Below are 19,119 nucleotides of genomic sequence, written 5' to 3' on the forward strand. Positions count from 1 at the left end.
TGGACAAAGACATGATTTACCAGCCAGGATCCAAGGAAAGATGGGTGAATCTCAACAATTAAACAATTAAGCTAATTATGGACAAATGAACAATTAGTTTATAACTAATTATTGTATGTACCTGCTGCAATCTGATTCTTTTTAATGGACAATCCAAGAATAAATAGATACATTTTTTTATAAGAACATCGTGATATTGATACTTTGAGAAGTCCTCAGTAGAAAAAAATAATACAGGAAGAGTATTATTTTACAGTCTCCCATCCAAGTACTAACCAGGCCCAACGCTACTTAGCTTCCGAGATCAGATGAGATCGGGCATGTTCAGGGTGGTGTGGCCGTAGGCAGAGACAAGCCTCTCACTTGCTGCTTTTCTACTTTGACGTCTGGCTGCCGACTGCCCTTTCCAGTGCTCAGCAAGACCAGGTCCTTTTGTGCTTTCCCTTCTCTTCAATTTTTTTGCTGGCTTCCTTAAAAGGTCTTGGAGACACAACGCCCCACTCAGAGCCGCTGAGCTCACTGATCGGCTGCAGCGCTGTAGACGGAACGTCAGCTTCACGGCCAATGCCACAGGCCGGGAGTAGAGGCGAGACTCACCGGTAGACCCGGGTAGGTTGAGTAGAGCGCGGTTAGTTGCTTTCTAATAGCCTGCAGCCGGGGATTAACTTTTAATGAAAGGGAACAATCCCTTTGACTGTCTGCAGCACGCCACACCTCTTACACACAAGCCAGCATGCACACGTGCTCGCACGTGACAACACCCCCTATCTGCCCCTACAACCTCTCCGTCACCATGCGTCAGACTCTCCTGCCTGTTTTATGATTTCAGGGCCCTAGCAGGAATCACCCCCTCCCCTCCCCAATTCCTTCCGCACCTTCCTTGCACTGAGGTTAGCTCTTTGTCAGCCATCTGGCTTGGTTACAAAAGCTTCTTTGCAGAGAAACATGTTACTTCTGCTGGCCCTCGCTAGGCAGCCGGCATCCAAAACCTTCCCTGGGCACCTGCTGAAAGCCTGGCCCCTTCACGGCCCCGGGTGCTTTTAACGCCATCATTTCCACACGGCGAGCTGCGGAGTCAATAAGCACTCCTAGCCGTGACAAGGAGCTCGGTGTCAGGCCTGCGTGAAGGGCGGCGGGGTAGCGTACTTAGCTGCCAACTGGCTCAGAGGCCTTGGGGCTGCCATCATCTAAGTTACTTAAGGTCGGTGTCTGGCAAGGCGCCGTTCCATGCAAGCTGAGCTGGGCAGTAGGGCAAAACGTCATCAAAATGGTCTACAGCTCCCGATGTTCCCCCATCCAAGTACGGTCTGAGCCCAGCCCTGCTTTGCTTCCGAGATCAGACGAGATCGGGCGTATCCAAGATGGTATGGCCAGTAGACGCTGCTCGATCCATCACCCGGCCAGCCTTTCTCAGGATCGCTTGATGGCGAGCAATCTGGCCGTGACGGTGCGGGCTCCGAAGGGTCCATGCAAAGTCTGTGCCGATCCTACAGGTGTGGTTTGTTTAGCAGTGATTCACCCGCCGCATCAGGTGTCTTCAAAAATGTCTCGGCGCAGGGTCTCCTGCAGGCTAAACCCTTCATCGTGGTAATGTGACAGAAAGAGCAAGCTGGACCCGTAACTTGGGGGCGGAGCGAGACATCCAGGGGTGAATGAAGGAAGAGGGTGAGATGGTTGCCAGTGACTTTGAGCTACTCTTCAGGGGGGAGGGTCGTGTTGAATGCAAAGGTCTTCTGCTTGGGGTTACCGGTGGTTGCCTCCAGCCACCCGGGAGATGCTGGTCCTGGTGAAAAGGAGCCTAGTATTAAAAGTAAATAAGCAACAATGCTGGAGGCCCACGGTGATCATAAGGATGCTGGTATTTTGCAGAGATGAAATAGCGCAAGAGAGAAAGCAAATGAAAAAAAGAAAAGAGAATGAATGTGTGCACTTGTGAAAGGGAATGGAAAAAAGGCATAGAAGAGAGTGGCGCCTGCTGGTGGAAGGAAGGAAAAAGCAAAAGCCTACAGCACCTGGCATTCCCAGGCGGTCTCTGTTAAATGGTTAATTATGGAAATTCATTTGGAATGTTAATCGATAATCATTTTTCTGAGTTCTATGCCTCAGCCATCGTGTCTAGTTGACATGCGCTATTTGTGTGTGTATTTTTGGTTCACTACCATATGTAGAACAGGTGTCCATACGACTGGCTATGAAAGCCCATGGTACAGAAAGGGGGGGCTCTCTTGCTCTGCCCACCCCACAAGACACAGAATCTTCATGCTGAGAAGCAGATGACACGTAGGCCTGGACACATGCTGGACAAAGACATGATTTACCAGCCAAGATCCAATTAAAGATGGGTGAATCTCAACAATTAAGCTAATTATGGACAAATGGACAATTACTTTATAACTAATTATTGTATGTACCTCCTGCAATCTGATTCTTTTTAATGGACAATCCAAGAATAAATAGATACATTTTTTTATAAGAATATCGTGATATTGATACTTTGAGAAGTCCTCAGTAGAAAAAAATAATACAGGAAGAGTATTATTTTGCAATGGTGAGCCAGCCAGTCCTGTTTTTTTGTTTTTTAAATTAAGTAAGTGAATTTCTTCCGTGAACAAGGACCTACAGAATGAGGAAAGACAGGAAGCAGAGGTACTAACAAGGAACAGAATCACACAGGAAAAGAATCAGACGAACTGAAGACAGGACGTGCTGATAAAGAGAAGCCAAGGAATCTTAAGGTAAGCAAAATATGGATATAATTTCTTCTTTTGCTAAACAAAGTAATATTAATTTCAAAGTTAATGTAGGAGATGACATAGAAGTTTTGTGGCTCAGTTTATACAAAGAATGTGAATTGCAGAATTTACAGTTAACTTCTAAATTGGTAAATAGAGACAAACAGAAATTGAGAAATATTCTACATTTGGTAGATTTTTTTCATAGTCTTGTGTTAGAGATTTCTAAGCAGGAAAATAGTGTAGAAGTGTCAGACGGTGATACTGATTCAGACTGTAATGTGGAAAATGAACAAGAAGTAAGACACGTGTCTGTAACTGAAGGTGACCTTGGGTCTGACCAAGAGACGGACATACAGAAACCTGACATGGGAGGAGACATGACTGACATACGAGAAACCGACATACTAGGTGATGTGGGAGGAGACGTGAGTGACGTAGGAGGAACGGACGTACAAGAGCCACTAAAAATATCAGAGAATTCTGGAATTACCCAGGCTCAACTCCAAATTAAAATGAGGAAAAATTTGCTGAAATTATACAAAATCATGCCAAAATATGATGTCAAAATCCATGCCTGTAGAAATTCAGAGACATTTGAGAGCTTCTCTGATAAGTTTGATTTATCCAATGAGGAGAGGAATCAATTATTTAAAATATGGATTCCTGTGACATTGTCCAGACGTTTACATTTAATGCCCTGTGAAAATGACTCTCCTAATGGATGGGAAAATGATTCGCACAGATTAAGATATTTGATTTATTGTGTCACAAAGGATTTTCCCAACATAGAAGATCTGCAGAAACTAAGGATTGGTAGGAAGGAATGTACATATACATTCATGTCCATATTTGAACGGTTGTACAAAGCTCTCATCAAAAATGGAAAAGTGCAACATATGATAACAACTTTTGTACAAAAATTCAAATTCCTAAATTCAGTTTCCCAAGTTATGGCATCACAAAAAAATTCATTATTTGAATGTGCGCAGATGCTGGATTTTTTTAGAAAACATGAGAATCGTGAAAAGAAAATAAATCAAACTAAATTTATAAAACCAGGAAAGGTAAAATCTTACCAAAATCCAATATCAAACTCTCCTAGACTGAGTCATCCCCATAGTGAACTCTATCAAATACGCAGAAGATTTCATATATGTTATAAGCCATATCAGCCAGTGCAAAGATCCATCTCTCCACAGAATGAGTTAATTCTCAGTCAGAACTGTGATTCTCTAGAAAAGGAAAATGGCTGAAACTGATGGACAGAGACAGGTGAGACGACCAACTCACAGTGACGTCATGGAATGTGGACAGAAGAACAGGCAGTTCTCTGAGGTTTTGAAGGATAGAAAAATGTCTTTCCTAAATAGGGCGTTCCTGAAGATATTTGAGAGAGACAGAAGATTTTGTTTAGGGAGTGGCTAAGGAAAAACTGTAATTATAATGTTGTATCAAAATGTAATACAATGTCTCAATATTTATTTATAATCTTATACAGTAAAATTGTAGTTACATAGTTTCTAATAGTTCATATATATATATATATATATATATATATACACTTGTCTAAGAAGAGATTGCGTATAATTGTATTTATATGTACGTTTATAAAATATATATATATATATTAATTAATAAATTAGAACTTCATATATATAAATATAAGTAGCAATATTTTGAATTACATTAGAACCAACCAATATATGTATAAGATATTTAAATAAATCTGTTTCTGTATGAATTTGATATTTAATTTTATTTTCTTATATTTCCTTAGACTTTTCATTCCAAAGCAGGATTTGATCAAAGAACTCTAAAATGGATTTATTTCTTTATTCACACAGGAAGTGAAAAAATTGCATGATTTTATGTGTATAACATTTTAAAATAATAACAATATATCTAGTTGAACTATAATATATATGTAATACTTATTAATTCTTTTGTGTTGCTAATATTTTCTGTGCATGAAGTGTTCGTGCAAATTAAAGTAGCTTTACAGCATGACGTGTGACAGCTGCGGCCTTTGAACTTTGAGCTAATAGTATAGTATCCCATTCATTCTATTTTCAACTGATGTAACTTAAGACCGGGCAGCCAGTGAAAAAAGAATCTAAGACAAGAGTTTTTTCAAGTGTCTGAAATTCCAGTGACTTACTCTCATATTATATAATATGTACTTGGGGAATATTCAAAGAAATATAAAGATATTCAATTGATATGGCAATGCGCATTAATAAATTGGGATACAACAATTTTGGGTTAAATATATATATATATATATATATCTAAAACTTCATATGTGGAATGTTTGAGTTGAACAGATCTGTGAATGTCAGAGTGAAGGTGACAGATGAGTAAATCAGCAGCTGCTAAGTGTGATTGATGTGACAGAGGCCTCGTATGTTTGTATGTTTGAAAAAAAAAATGTTTCTTTATGTGAAGGTACAAAAATATATTTAATTCTGAGGAAATTATAATACATAATTAGGTATTATCTACATATATATATTTCTATATTTCTTTAATAATTATTATTTCTTGATTTAACTAATAGTGGATAAGGGCAACCACACATCAAAATGGTTTACAAAGCAAATTTATATTTAGAATAATTTTCCACATGATAATATTCTTGAATAACTATAATATTATTTTTAATGGTTACCTAAATAGGTACACACCTCTCTTTAGTCAAATCTATGCTACTCATCGATATGAAATTTATGTACAATATTTCTAGAAGAATAATTATTTTTAATTTGGTTCTGATATATACATAAATTTTATAAAATAATATTTTTGGTATTAAGGGGGAAAATGTGTTTTTGATCCTGATTACATAATCACTTTTGATCAATACTTATTTTCCACACATTTTAATAAAGAAGAAATAATAATAAGGTACTATGGTATAATTAAGAAGGGTATTACATGCAGAGTTGCATAATTTAATATTTTTTGTGCTACAAGGTTATGACAAATATGAAATCATCCAGATAATGGAGATATAAGGGTATTTTTTATGGAGAATATAATTACTCTGCATTTGTCAAAATTTAAAGGCCTTATTTTTATTTTTATTCTTATTTTTACTCTTAATTTTATTTTTCATTTTTCAAATTTTATTCTTACTTTATACTTCTTATTTTTCTATTTTTTAATTTTTTAATTCTCATTTGATTTTATTTGAGTTCAATATCTCAATTGAGAAAACACATTAATATTTAATAAAGTAATGTCTAATACAAGAGTATTGCTTCATTAAATATATATTGCTAAGGAAAAAAATGTTTACATTTTCTGAGTAAACACAACAATTCATTCATTCATTTATTAATTCATTCATTCATTCATACATTCATATATTTATTCATTTTGGTTCAGGAGTATACATTCTTTGATATTATTGGTTTAATAAAGATATAAAAACTTGTTTTTTCAAAATACACTGACACCTATGGGTTGGAAAAGGTAATTACACCTATGACATAAAAATGTTCTATCATATGGAGAACTTGATTGATAATGAATTATTATCTATTATTGTTTATTATTCCAAACATAATTTATTTTAATATTTTGATAATAATTAGATGGATATTACTGATTGCTATGGAACGCTGTGATATTATAGGTTAGGAAAAACTGCCAGATTTGGTATCAGATTAGGGAATGAAGACTTCAATCAAGACATCGCAATTATGAATTCTATCTTAATAAAGACTTTTAATTTTTATAAATCAAAGAGATTCTCAAAAGTTACAAGAAGAAGCAACTGATATCCGGACGTCTCAGAAGGTAACAGGTGTGAATGCTGAGTGTTATAATAGACTGTGTCCATTACATACAATACAATTCACACCACTGATCACCAGGACGGCAGAGGACGATGATCCTATATGTACTGTGTTGTGTTCAAGTTTCATCACGTTCCACTGGTTTCTTATCACCTGCAACGCTTCAATGAAAGCTGGTGAACAGGTAATACCTGGTATTTGTGTCCTGTATATAAATGACTGAGTACTGGTTATGGTGCTATATAAAGCAGGAAAGTGTCAAGTTAACCCTTGCTTTACTGACCAAAGACGTCACATCTGTTCCAAAAGTGACACGAGACCAGTGTGGACACACGGAAGATTCCAAAGACGATCCAACGTAAGTCCAGGTGACACTGCACAGATATTAAAGCTACATTTCATCCATGGACTTTGTTTTCTTATCAACTGACACACATGATCTTTCTAATAAAGAGTACAGTTTATGGACTGAACAATAATGAACACAATTATGGACTGTACAATATCTACATGCTGTAATTTATTTCAAAGGAGTTTTCATCTAAAGACTGTGTTATAAAAGAACCAAGAAGAAGATGAGACGACGACCCGATGACATCAGATGATGACGATTGAACCCGTGATTGCTTCAATTTAGATATAGGGAAGTATAATTATACATATTAAATGAATATTAGTCACGGCTTATCATAACATGAATTCACATCATTATATAACAATAATCCGATATTGATACTATTATTACTATTATTATTATTATGGAAATTTAATGATATTGCCAAGGAAGAAGGAAAGAAAAAATGATTGATGAATGTATCTTCTTTTGAGAAATTTCAGTTAAAGTCCTTTTATTCTCAAAAAAGGGGGAAATGTTCAATGGTTAATTATGGAAATTCATTTGGAATGTTAATCGATAATCATTTTTCTGAGTTCTATGCCTCAGCCATCGTGTCTAGTTGACATGCGCTATTTGTGTGTGTATTTTTGGTTCACTACCATATGTAGAACAGGTGTCCATACGACTGGCTATAAAAGCCCATGGTACAGAAAGGGGGGGCTCTCTTGCTCTGCCCACCCCACAAGACACAGAATCTTCATGCTGAGAAGCAGATGACATGTAGGCCTGGACACATGCTGGACAAAGACATGATTTACCAGCCAGGATCCAAGGAAAGATGGGTGAATCTCAACAATTAGGCTAATTATGGACAAATGGACAATTACTTTATAACTAATTATTGTATGTACCTGCTGCAATCTGATTCTTTTTAATGGACAATCCAAGAATAAATAGATACATTTTTTTATAAGAATATCGTGATATTGATACTTTGAGAAGTCCTCAGTAGAAAAAAATAATACAGGAAGAGTATTATTATACAGTCTCCCATCCAAGTACTAACCAGACCCATCCCTGCATAGCTTCCAAGATCAGACGACATTGGGCATGTTCAGGGTGGTGTGGGCATAGGCAGAGACAAGTCTCTCAATTGCTGCTTTTCTACTTTAAAGTCTGGCTGCCGGCTGCCCTTTCCAGTGCTCAGCAAGACCAGGTCCTTTTGTGCTTTCCCTTCTCTTCAATTTTTTTGCTGGTTTCCTTAAAAGGTCTTGTAGACAGAAGGCCCCACTCAGAGCCGCTGAGCTCACTGATCGGCTGCAGCGCTGTCGACGGAACGTTGGCTTCACGGCCAATGCCACAGGCCGGGAGCAGAGGCGAGACTCTCCGGTAGACCCGGGTAGGGTGAGTAGAGCGCGGTTAGTTGCTTTCTAATAGCCTGCAGCCGGGGATTAACTTTTAATGAAAGGGAACAATCCCTTTGACTGTCTGCAGCGCGCCACACCTAGGAAGCGCACTCTCACACACAAGCCAGCATGCACACGTGCTCGCACGTGACAACACCCCCTGTCTGCCCCTACAACCTCTACGTCACCATGCGTCAGACCCTCCTGCCTGTTTTATGATTTCAGGGCCCTAGCAGGAATCATCCCCCCCTCCCCAATTCCTTCCGCACCTTCCTTGCCTTCCTTGCACTGAGGTTAGCTCTTTGTCAGCCTTCTGGCTTGGTTACACAAGCTTCTTTGCAGAGAAACATGTTACTTCTGCTGGCCCTCGCTAGGCAGCCGGCATCCAAAACCTTCCCTGGGCACCTGCTGAAAGCCTGGCCCCTTCACGGCCCCGGGTGCTTTTAACACCATCATTTCCACACGGCGAGCTGCGGAGTCAATAAGCACTCCTAGCCGTGGCAAGGAGCTCGGTGTCAGGCCTGCGTGAACGCGGCGGGGTAGCGTACTTAGCTGCCAACTGGCTCAGAGGCCTTGGGGCTTCCATCATCTAAGTTACTTAAGGTCGGTGTCTGGCAAGGCGCCGTTCCATGCTAGCCGAGCTGGGCAGTAGGGCAAAACGTCATCAAAATGGTCTACAGCACCCGGTGTTCCCAGGAGGTATCCCATCCAAGTAATGTCCGAGCCCAGCCCTGCTTTGCTTCCGAGATCAGATGAGATCAGGCGTATCCAAGGTGGTATGGCCAGTAGACGCTGCTCGATCCATCACCCGGCCAGCCTTTATCAGGATCGCTTGGTGGCGAGCAATCTGGCCGTGACGGGGCGGGCTCCGAAGGGTCCATGCAAAGGCTGTGCCGTCCCTACATGTGTGGTTTGTTTAGCAGTGATTCACCCGCCGCATCAGGTGTCTTCAAAAATGGCTCGGCGCAGGGTCTCCTGCAGGCTAAACCCTTCATCGCGGTAATGTGACAGAAAGAGCAAGCTGGACCGGTAACTGGGGGGCGGAGCGAGATGTCCATGGGTGAATGAAGGAAGAGGGTGAGATGGTTGCCAGTGACTTTGAGCTGCTCTTCAGGGGGGAGGGTCGTGTTGCCTGCAAAGGTCTTCTGCTTGGGGTTACCGGTGGTTGCCTCCAGCCACGCGGGAGACTCTGGTCCTAGTATTAAAAGAAAAGAAGCAACAATGCTGGAGGCCCACGGTGATCATAAGGATGCTGGTATTTTGCAGAGATGAAATACCGCAAGAGAGAAAGCAAATGAAAAAAAGAAAAGAGAATGAATGTGTGCACTTTTGAAAGGGAATGGAAAAAAGGCATAGAAGAGAGTGCCCCCTGCTGGTGGAAGGAAGGAAAAAGCAAAAGCCTACAGCACCTGGTATTCCCAAGCGGTCTCCTATCCAAGTACTAACCAGGCCCGACACTGCTTAGCTTCCGAGATCAGGCCTGTTCAGGATGGTGTGACCGTAGACAGAGACAAGCCTCTCATTTGCTGCTTTTCTACTTTGACGTCTGGCTGCCGGCTGCCCTTTCCAGTGCTCAGCAAGACCAGGTCCTTTTGTGCTTTCCCTTCTCTTCAATTTTTTTGCTGGCTTCCTTAAAAAGTCTTGTAGACAGAAGGCCCGACTCAGATCCGCTGAGCTCACTGATCGGCTGCAGCGCTGTCGACGGAACGTCAGCTTCACGGCCAATGCCTCAGGCCGGGAGCAGAGGCGAGACTCACCGGTAGACCCGGGTAGGGTGAGTAGAGCGCGGTTAGTTGCTTTCTAATAGCCTGCAGCCGGGGATTAACTTTTAATGAAAGGGAACAATCCCTTTGATTGTCTGCAGCGCGCCACACCTAGGAAGTGCACTCTCACACACAAGCCAGCATGCACACGTGCTCGCACGTGACAACACCCCCTATCTGCCCCTACAACCTCTCCGTCACCATGCGTCAGACTCTCCTGCCTGTTTTATGATTTCAGGGCCCTAGCAGGAATCACCCCCCCCCTCCCCAATTCCTTCCGCACCTTCCTTGCCTTCCGTGCACTGAGGTTAGCTCTTTGTCAGCCGTCTGACTTGGTTACACAAGCTTCTTTGCAGAGAAACATGTTACTTCTGCTGGCCCTCGCTAGGAGGCCGGCATCCAAAACCTTCCCTGGGCACCTGCTGAAAGCCTGGCCCCTTCACGGCCCCGGGTGCTTTTAACGCCATCATTTCCACACGGCGAGCTGCGGAGTCAATAAGCACTCCTAGCCGTGGCAAGGAGCTCGGTGTCAGGCCTGCGTGAAGGCGGCGGGCTAGCGTACTTAGCTGCCAACTGGCTCAGAGGCCTTGGGGCTTCCATCATCTAAGTTACTTAAGGTCGGTGTCCGGAAAGGCGCCGTTCCATGCTAGCCGAGCTGGGCAGTAGGGCAAAACGTCATCAAAATGGTCTACAGCACCCGGTGTTCCCAGGAGGTATCCCATCCAAGTACTGTCCGAGCCCAGCCCTGCTTTGCTTCCGAGATCAGATGAGATCAGGCGTATCCAAGGTGGTATGGACAGTAGATGCTGCTCAATTCATCGCCCAGCCAGCCTTTCTCAGGATCGCTTGGTGGCGAGCAATTTGACCGTGACGGGGCGGGCTCCGAAGGGTCCATGCAAAGGCTGTGCCGTCCCTACAGGTGTGGTTTGTTTAGCAGTGATTCACCCGCCGCATCAGGTGTCTTCAAAAATGTCTCGGCGCAGGGTCTCCTGCAGGCTAAACCCTTCATCGCGGTAATGTGACAGAAAGAGCAAGCTGGACACGTAACTTGGGGGCGGAGCGAGACGTCCAGGGGTCTACAGCACCCGGTGTTCCCAGGAGGTATCCCATCCAAGTACTGTTCGAGCCCAGCCCTGCTTTGCTTCCGAGATCAGACGAGATCAGGCGCATCCATGGTGGTATGGCCAGTAGACGCTGCTCGATCCATCGCCCGGCCAGCCTTTCTCAGGATCGCTTTGTTATGATCTGCTACAGAGACTAAGGAAAGAAAGGAGATCTATCCCTACAATAGAACTAAGCTAGATCCCTACGATGTAACGGGGAACCTGATCCTGCGATCAGACCCGCTAAAGTCCTCGGCTAGTCTGAACGCAGACCTATAGATGTGAGGGAGGGATCCCTACAAGATCTAGGGACTGGGAAAAGTTGGACACCTCCTAGCAGAAATAGTAGCAGTCAAAGACAAACACACAACAAAAAGGCATAGGGGTCAGAAGACCTAGCAAAACTAACAGAGAACGGCAACAGAGCAACAAGCTAGCTCAACAGTAGTAAATACAAATGAAGTCCAGCAAAGCCAGGTGGGCGGAGCCGGATTAAATAGGCAAAATGGTCATGTGACCAGCAAACTAAAAAAAAACTAACAGGAGAGTTGTAACAGTACCCCCTCTTCTAAGAGGATCCTCCGGATCCCCTAGGCCCAGGCTTACCAGGAAACCTCCTGTGAAACACTCGGACAAGTCTGGGGGCAGAAACATAATCCGCTCTCACCCATGAGTTATCCTCAGGTCCGAAACCCTTCCAAGCAACGAGATACTGCAAACTCCCTCTATAAAGTCTAGAATTTAGGATGCGGGAAATTTCATATTCCCCGTCCTCCACCACCGGAGGAACAGTTGCAGAGGCGTCACCATCCGACACAACAGCTTTTTTCAACAGAGAAACATGAGACACCGGATTAATCCTCCAGGACGTAGGAACCTCCAGCCTAACAGCAGATTGGTTAACTATCCGAAGTACCTTAAAGGGCCCTACGAACTTGGGACCCAATTTTTTAGAAGGAATCCTCAATCGCAGATTCTTAGAGGACAACCAAACCATGTCACCAACCGCAAACAAAATCTTTTGCCGTTTCCTATCAAAGTACCTCTTAGATTTTTTGTTAGCCTCCTGAAGATTACCACGCACATCCGTCCAAACTCTCTCCAAATGACCGGAAAAACTCTCCTCCTCAGGCACAGCCGAAACCAATTTGGAAAATGACCGAAAAGACGGATGTCTCCCAGAACAACAAAAAAAAGGCGAACACCCAGCAGAAGAGGATGTATGGTTGTTAAGAGCAAATTCAGCAAGTGGCAGAAACTCAGACCACCCCTCTTGATTGTCTGCCCCAAAACAACGCAAGAACTGCTCAACATCCTGGTTCTTCCTTTCTGTCTGGCCATTAGACTCAGGATGATATCCGGATGAAAACGACAAATGAACTCCCAACCTGTCACAAAAGGCACGCCAAAAACGAGCCACGAACTGAGGTCCCCTATCAAAAATAATGTCAGTAGGAACACCATGTAGTCTGATAATCTCCTTGACAAAGGCCTTAGCGAGTGTCTTAGCTCAAGGCAGTTTGATGAAGGGAACCAAGTGACACATCTTGCTAAAACGGTCCACGACCACCCAGATGACCGTGAAACCTTCAGAGGGAGGAAGGTCAGTAATAAAGTCCATAGCCAGATGTGTCCAAGGTGCACTAGGAACCTCCAGAGGGCAAAGCAACCCCGCAGCAGGAGCATGCGAAGACTTGGATCTTGCACACACAGTACATTGGCGCACCCACTTAATGACTTCCTTCTGCCATCCAGGCCACCAAAAACTGCGACCCACAAGTCTCTTGGTCTCAGAAATTCCTGGATGACCTGCCAACCGAGATTCATGACACTCAACAAACAAATCTCTCCTAAAGGTCCTAGGCACAAACAACCTCCCATGGGGAGTGTTAGATGGGGCATTCTCCTGTGCTTTAAGAATCTCATCCTCCAAAATGGAGTCCAAAGCAGCAATCACAACACCTTCTTGTAAAATGGTCTCCTCTTCCTCCTCAACACCGACCATGGGAGAAAAGCTGCGAGACAAAGCATCCGCTTTAACATTCTTGGTACCCGGGATGTAAGTAACGGAAAAATTAAACCGCGAGAAAAAAAGTGCCCACCTAGCCTGACGGGCATTCAAGCGCTTGGCAGCATCAAGATAGATCAGATTTTTATGATCAGTGAAAACCTGAATGGGAAATTCAGCACCTTCCAAGAGATGATGCCAGTGTTCAAATGCGAGTTTAATCGCCAGCAATTCACGATTATCAATATCGTAATTAAGTTCAGTCTCGGAAAATTTTTTTGAAAAAAAGGCACAGGGATGTACTCCATCCTTGTTTTCCTGAGACAACACCGCACCAACCCCCACCGAAGAAGCATCAACCTCAACCAAAAACGGCTTAGTCACATCAGGCTGCATAAGGATGGGAGCAGAGGTGAACCTCTCCTTTAGAAACACAAAAGGTTCAATGGCCTCAGAAGTCCACTGAACCGCATTAGCACCTTTCCTGGTGAGATCGGTCAGCGGTTTGACAATAATAGAAAACTTTTTTATGAATTTTCTGTAATAATTGGCGAAACCCAAAAACCTCTGTATCGATTTCAAACCAATAGGCCTAGGCCATTCCTGCACAGCTTGAACTTTAACCGGGTCCATCTCAAAACCTTCACTGAAGATAATGTAGCCCAAAAAACTATTTCTCTGTACAGCGAACTCACATTTCTCCAGCTTAGCAAAAAGCGAATTGTCCATTAATAACTGTAATACCTCACGTACGCTTCGCCAATGAGACTCCAGATCCGGCGAATAAATCAAAATGTCATCCAAATACACAACCACATTTTTGCCGATTAAAGGTCTAAGGATATCATTAATAAGATTCTGAAAAAATGCTGGAGCATTGGTGAGACCAAAAGGCATAACCAGATTCTCAAAATGACCCACAGGAGTGTTAAAAGCAGTCTTCCATTCATCACCCTCCTTCATGCGCAACAAATTGTATGCCACCCGGAGATCAATTTTAGAGAACCACTTGGCCCCCACTAACTGGTTAAATAAATCAGGAATCAATGGCAGTGGGTAAGGATTGCGTACAGTAATTTTATTAATCTCACGAAAGTCCAGACAAGGACGTAAACCGCCATCTTTTTTTTTTACAAAAAAAAATCCAACAGCCACAGGAGACTTGGAAGGCCTAATGTGACCGGCGGCCAAGCTTGTCTGTATGTATTCTTCCAAAGCCTTTCTTTCAGGAATAGTAAAATTAAATAAACGACTCTTAGGAAGAGTCGCGCCAGGGACAAATTCAATGGTACAATCATAGTCTCTATGGGGAGGCAAAACCTGCGACTCCTCCTCAGAAAAAACTCTCCAAAAATCCTGAATAGGTACAAGCAACTCCCCTCTATCCACAGCAGCAATGCGCCCGTTACAACACTTGTCATGACACTTAGGGCTCCAGGACTTAATTTCATTGGTAGACTAATCCAGTACAGGATTGTGCAATTTTAACCAGGGTAGCCCCAATATTACTGGAGAAGGCAAATTATCCAATACCACCAAATCCAAATTCTCTTGATGAATACCATTAATAGTGAGGGGAAATTCACAGACCTTGTGAGTAACACTCTTCAAGGGAGAGCCATCGACAGAAACCACAGCAATAGGGGATGACAAAGTTTTAGGTTCTAATCTAAGTTTTTCCAAGAATCCCCCATCAATCACATTCAGAGTAGATCCACAATCCACAAATACCCGAAATTCAATTAATTCATCCTGAGCAGCAGTAGTGGCAGATAGGAATACTCCCTTAGAATTTAAACAGGCAATACGAGCATGACTGACCATTTTTTTTCTTTCTTCTTACGAAGCACACAGCTCTTAATAAAATGACCAGAATTTCCGCAATAGAAACACAAGCCTTCAGAAAGTCGGCGGTCTTTTTCCTGAGAGCGGGGTGCCATCGGCTCTCCATTGTCAGCACAGAACCTCTCAGGACTCGAAGCTGACATAGCAGAGGATTTGCTCTCATTAACCCTTTCACGCAGTCTCCTGTCCACCCGTATAGCTAATTGCATTGCCTCCTGCAAGTTTCCAGGTGTGGGATAAGCAATCAGTAAATCCTTTACCTTTTCACATAGCCCTGCAAGAAACAATCTTTTCAAAGCAGAATCGTTCCACCCCACCTGGGCAGACCACCGACGGAAGTGAGAACAATATTTTTCCACATTACCTGATCCCTGCCTCAAACGTCTTAATTCAGACTCAGCAGATGAGACACGATCAGGATCATCGTACAACAAACCCAAAGCAGAAAAAAAACTATCCACTGATCTAAAGCACGGATCACTAGGTTGGAGAGAGAAGGCCCATCCCTGAAGATCTTTGCGCAAAAGTGACATTATGATCCCTATGCGCTGTGATTCATCACCAGAGGATCCGGGTCTCAAACGAAAATATAATAGACAAGCATTTTTAAAAGAAAAAAAATCTTGTTGTTTGCCAAAAAATAGATCAATCAGACGTACCTTAGGTTCCACAAAATGCGCTCCAGAACAGCTACTCACGTGTTGTTGGAGCTTGGTCACCTCCAGAGAGAGTCCCTGCAAGCGTTGAGCCAAATCTTGCACCGAGACCATGATGGAAAACTGGAGGTCTTTTCTTAGAGAAATTTTTTTTTTTTTTTTTTTTTTTATGGCTGGAATTACTGTTATGATCTGCTACAGAGACTAAGGAAAGAAAGGAGATCTATCCCTACAATAGAACTAAACTAGATCCCTACGACGTAACGGGGAACCTGATCCTGCGATCAGACCCGCTAAAGTCCTCGGCTAGTCTGAACGCAGACCTATAGATGTGAGGGAGGGATCCCTACAAGATCTAGGGACTGGGAAAAGTTGGACACCTCCCAGCAGAAATAGTAGCAGTCAAAGACAAACACACAACAAAAAGGCATAGGGGTCAGAAGACCTAGCAAAACTAACAGAGAACGGCAACAGAGCAACAAGCTAGCTCAACAGTAGTAAATACAAATGAAGTCCAGCAAAGCCAGGAGGGCAGAGCCGGATTAAATAGGCAAAATGGTCATGTGACCAGCAAACTAAAAAAAAACTAACAGGAGAGTTGTAACACGCTTGGTGGCGAGCAATCTGGCCGTGACGGGGCGGGCTCCGAAGGGTCCATGCAAAGGCTGTGCCGTCCATACAGGTGTGGTTTGTTTAGCAGTGATTCACCCGCCGCATCAGGTGTCTTCAAAAATGTCTCGGCGCAGGGTCTCCTGCAGGCTAAACCCTTCATCGCGGTAATGTGACAGAAAGAGCAAGCTGGACCCGTAACTTGGGGGCTGAGCGAGACGTCCAGAGGTGAATGAAGGAAGAGGGTGAGATGTTTGCCAGTGACTTTGAGCTGCTCTTCAGGGGAGAGGGTCGTGTTGCCTGCTAAGGTCTTCTGCTTGGGGATACCGGTGATTGCCTCCAGCCACGCGGGAGACGCTGGTCCTGGTGAAAAGGAGCCTAGTATTAAAAGTAAATAAGCAACAATGCTGGAGGCCCACGGTGATCAGAAGGATGCTGGTATTTTGCAGAGATGAAATAGCGCAAGAGAGAAAGCAAATGAAAAAAAGAAAAGAGAATGAATGTGTGCACTTGTGAAAGGGAATGGAAAAAAGGCATAGAAGAGAGTGCCCCCTGCTGGTGGAAGGAAAGAAAAAGCAAAAGCCTAGAGCACCTGGTATTCCCAGGCAGTCTCCCATCCAAGTACTAACCAGGCCCAACCCTGCTTGGCTTCCAAGATTAGACAAGGTCGGGCGTGTACAGAGTGGTTTGGCCGTAGACACAGACAAGCCTCTCACTTGCTGCTTTTCTACTTTGAAGGCGCAGACAAGCCTCTCACTTGCTGCTTCTCTACTTTGAAGGCACAGACAAGCCTCTCACTTGTTGCTTTTCTACTTTGAAGTCTGGCTGCCGGCTACCCTTTCCAGTGCTCAGCAAGACCAGGTCTTTTTGTGCTTTCCCTTCTCTTCAATTTTTTTGCTGGCTTCCTTAAAAGGTCTTGTAGACAGAAGGCCCCACTCAGAGCCGCTGAGCTCACTGATCGGCTGCAGCGCTGTCGACGGAACGTCAGCTTCACAGCCAATGCCACAGGCCGGGAGCAGAGGCGAGATTAACCGGTAGACCTGGGTAGGGTAAGTAGAGCGCGGTTAGTTGCTTTCTAATAGCCTGCAGCCGGGGATTAACTTTTAATGAAAGGGAACAATCCCTTTGACTGTCTGCAGTGTGCCACACCTAGGAAGCGCAATCTCACACACAAACCAGCATGCACACGTGCGCGCACGTGACAACACCCCCTATCTGCCCCTACAACCTCTACGTCACCATGCGTCAGACTCTCCTGCCTGTTTTATGATTTCAGGGCCCTAGCAGGAATCACCCCCCCCTCCCCAATTCCTTCCGCACCTTCCTTGCCTTCCTTGCAGTGAAGTTAGCTCTTTGGCAGCCGTCTGGCTTGGTTACACAAGCTTCTTTGCAGAGAAACATGTTACTTCTGCTGGCCCTCGCTAGGCGGCCGGCATCCAAAACCTTCCCTGGGCACCTGCTGAAAGCCTGGCCCCTTCACGGCCCCGAGTGCTTTTAACGCCATCATTTCCACACGGCGAGCTGTGGAGTCAATAAGCACTCCTAGCCGTGGCAAGGAGCTCGGTGTCAGGCCTGCGTGAAGGCGGCGGGGTAGCGTACTTAGCTGCCAACTGGCTCAGAGGCCTTGGGGCTTCCATCATCTAAGTTACTTAAGGTCAGTGTCCGGCAAGGCGCCGTTCCATGCTAGCCGAGCTGGGCAGTAGGGCAAAACGTCATCAAAATGGTCTACAGCACCCGGTGTTCCCAGGAGGTCTCCCATTGAAGTACTGTCCGAGCCCAGCCCTGATTTGCTTCCGAGATCAGACGAGATCGGGCATATCCAAGGTGGTATGGCCAGTAGACGCTGCTCAATCCATCGCCCGGCCAGCCTTTCTCAGGATCGCTTGGTGGCGAGCAATCTGGCCGTGACGGGGCGGGCTCCGAAGGGTCCATGCAAAGGCTGTGCCGTCCATACAGGTGTGGTTTGTTTAGCAGTGATTCACCCGCCGCATCAGGTGTCTTCAAAAATGGCTTGGGACAGGGTCTCCTGCAGGCTAAACCCTTCATCGCGGTAATGTGACAGAAAGAGCAAGCTGGACAAGTAACTTGGTGGCAGAGCGAGACGTCCAGGGGTGAATGAAGGAAGAGGGTGAGATGGTTGCCAGTTACTTTGAGCTGCTCTTCAGGGGGGAGGGTCGTGTTGCCTGCAAAGGTCTTCTGCTTGGGGTTACCGGTGGTTGCCTTCAGCCACCCGGGAGATGCTGGTCCTGGTGAAAAGGAGCCTAGTATTAAAAGTAAATAAGCAACAATGCTGGAGGCCCAAGGTGATCAGAAGGATGCTGGTATTTTGCAGAGATGAAATAGCGCAAGAGAGAAAGCAAATGAAAAAAAGAAAAGAGAATGAATGTGTGCACTTGTGAAAGGGAATGGAAAAAAGGCATAGAAGAGAGTGCCCCCTGCTGGTGGAAGGAAGGAAAAAGCAAAAGCCTACAGCACCTGGCATTCCCAGGCGGTCTCTGTTAAATGGTTAATTATGGAAATTCATTTGGAATGTTAATCGATAATCACTTTTCTGATTTCTATGCCTCAGCCATCGTGTCTAGTTGACATGCGCTATTTGTGTGTGTATTTTTGGTTCACTACCATATGTAGAACAGGTGTCCATACGACTGGCTATAAAAGCCCATGGTACAGAAAGGGGGGGCTCTCTTGCTCTGCCCACCCCACAAGACACAGAATCTTCATGCTGAGGAGCAGATGACATGTAGGCCTGGACACATGCTGGACAAAGACATGATTTACCAGCCAGGATCCAAGGAAAGATGGGTGAATCTCAACAATTAAGCTAATTATGGACAAATGGACAATTACTTTATAA

General features: G+C 44.2%; 6 pseudogenes; all 6 read right to left on the reverse strand.

The window, feature by feature from the left end:
• Positions 1-8,949: 8,949 nt before the first annotated feature.
• On the reverse strand, positions 8,950-9,069 carry LOC141267984 (5S ribosomal RNA; annotated as a pseudogene).
• Positions 9,070-9,675: 606 nt separating this feature from the next.
• Positions 9,676-9,784, reverse strand: LOC141270247 (5S ribosomal RNA; annotated as a pseudogene).
• Positions 9,785-10,726: 942 nt separating this feature from the next.
• Positions 10,727-10,846, reverse strand: LOC141268170 (5S ribosomal RNA; annotated as a pseudogene).
• A 268-nt stretch (positions 10,847-11,114) lies between these two features.
• Positions 11,115-11,234, reverse strand: LOC141267755 (5S ribosomal RNA; annotated as a pseudogene).
• A 5,608-nt stretch (positions 11,235-16,842) lies between these two features.
• On the reverse strand, positions 16,843-16,961 carry LOC141269711 (5S ribosomal RNA; annotated as a pseudogene).
• A 1,023-nt stretch (positions 16,962-17,984) lies between these two features.
• LOC141267974 (5S ribosomal RNA) lies at positions 17,985-18,104 on the reverse strand (annotated as a pseudogene).
• Between the last annotated feature and the right edge of the window lie 1,015 nt (positions 18,105-19,119).

This window comes from Phyllobates terribilis, unplaced genomic scaffold, assembly GCF_046119375.1.
Source record: "Phyllobates terribilis strain yellow unplaced genomic scaffold, ASM4611937v1 Scaffold_4__5_contigs__length_816908805, whole genome shotgun sequence".
Classification (NCBI taxonomy): domain Eukaryota; kingdom Metazoa; phylum Chordata; class Amphibia; order Anura; family Dendrobatidae; genus Phyllobates; species Phyllobates terribilis.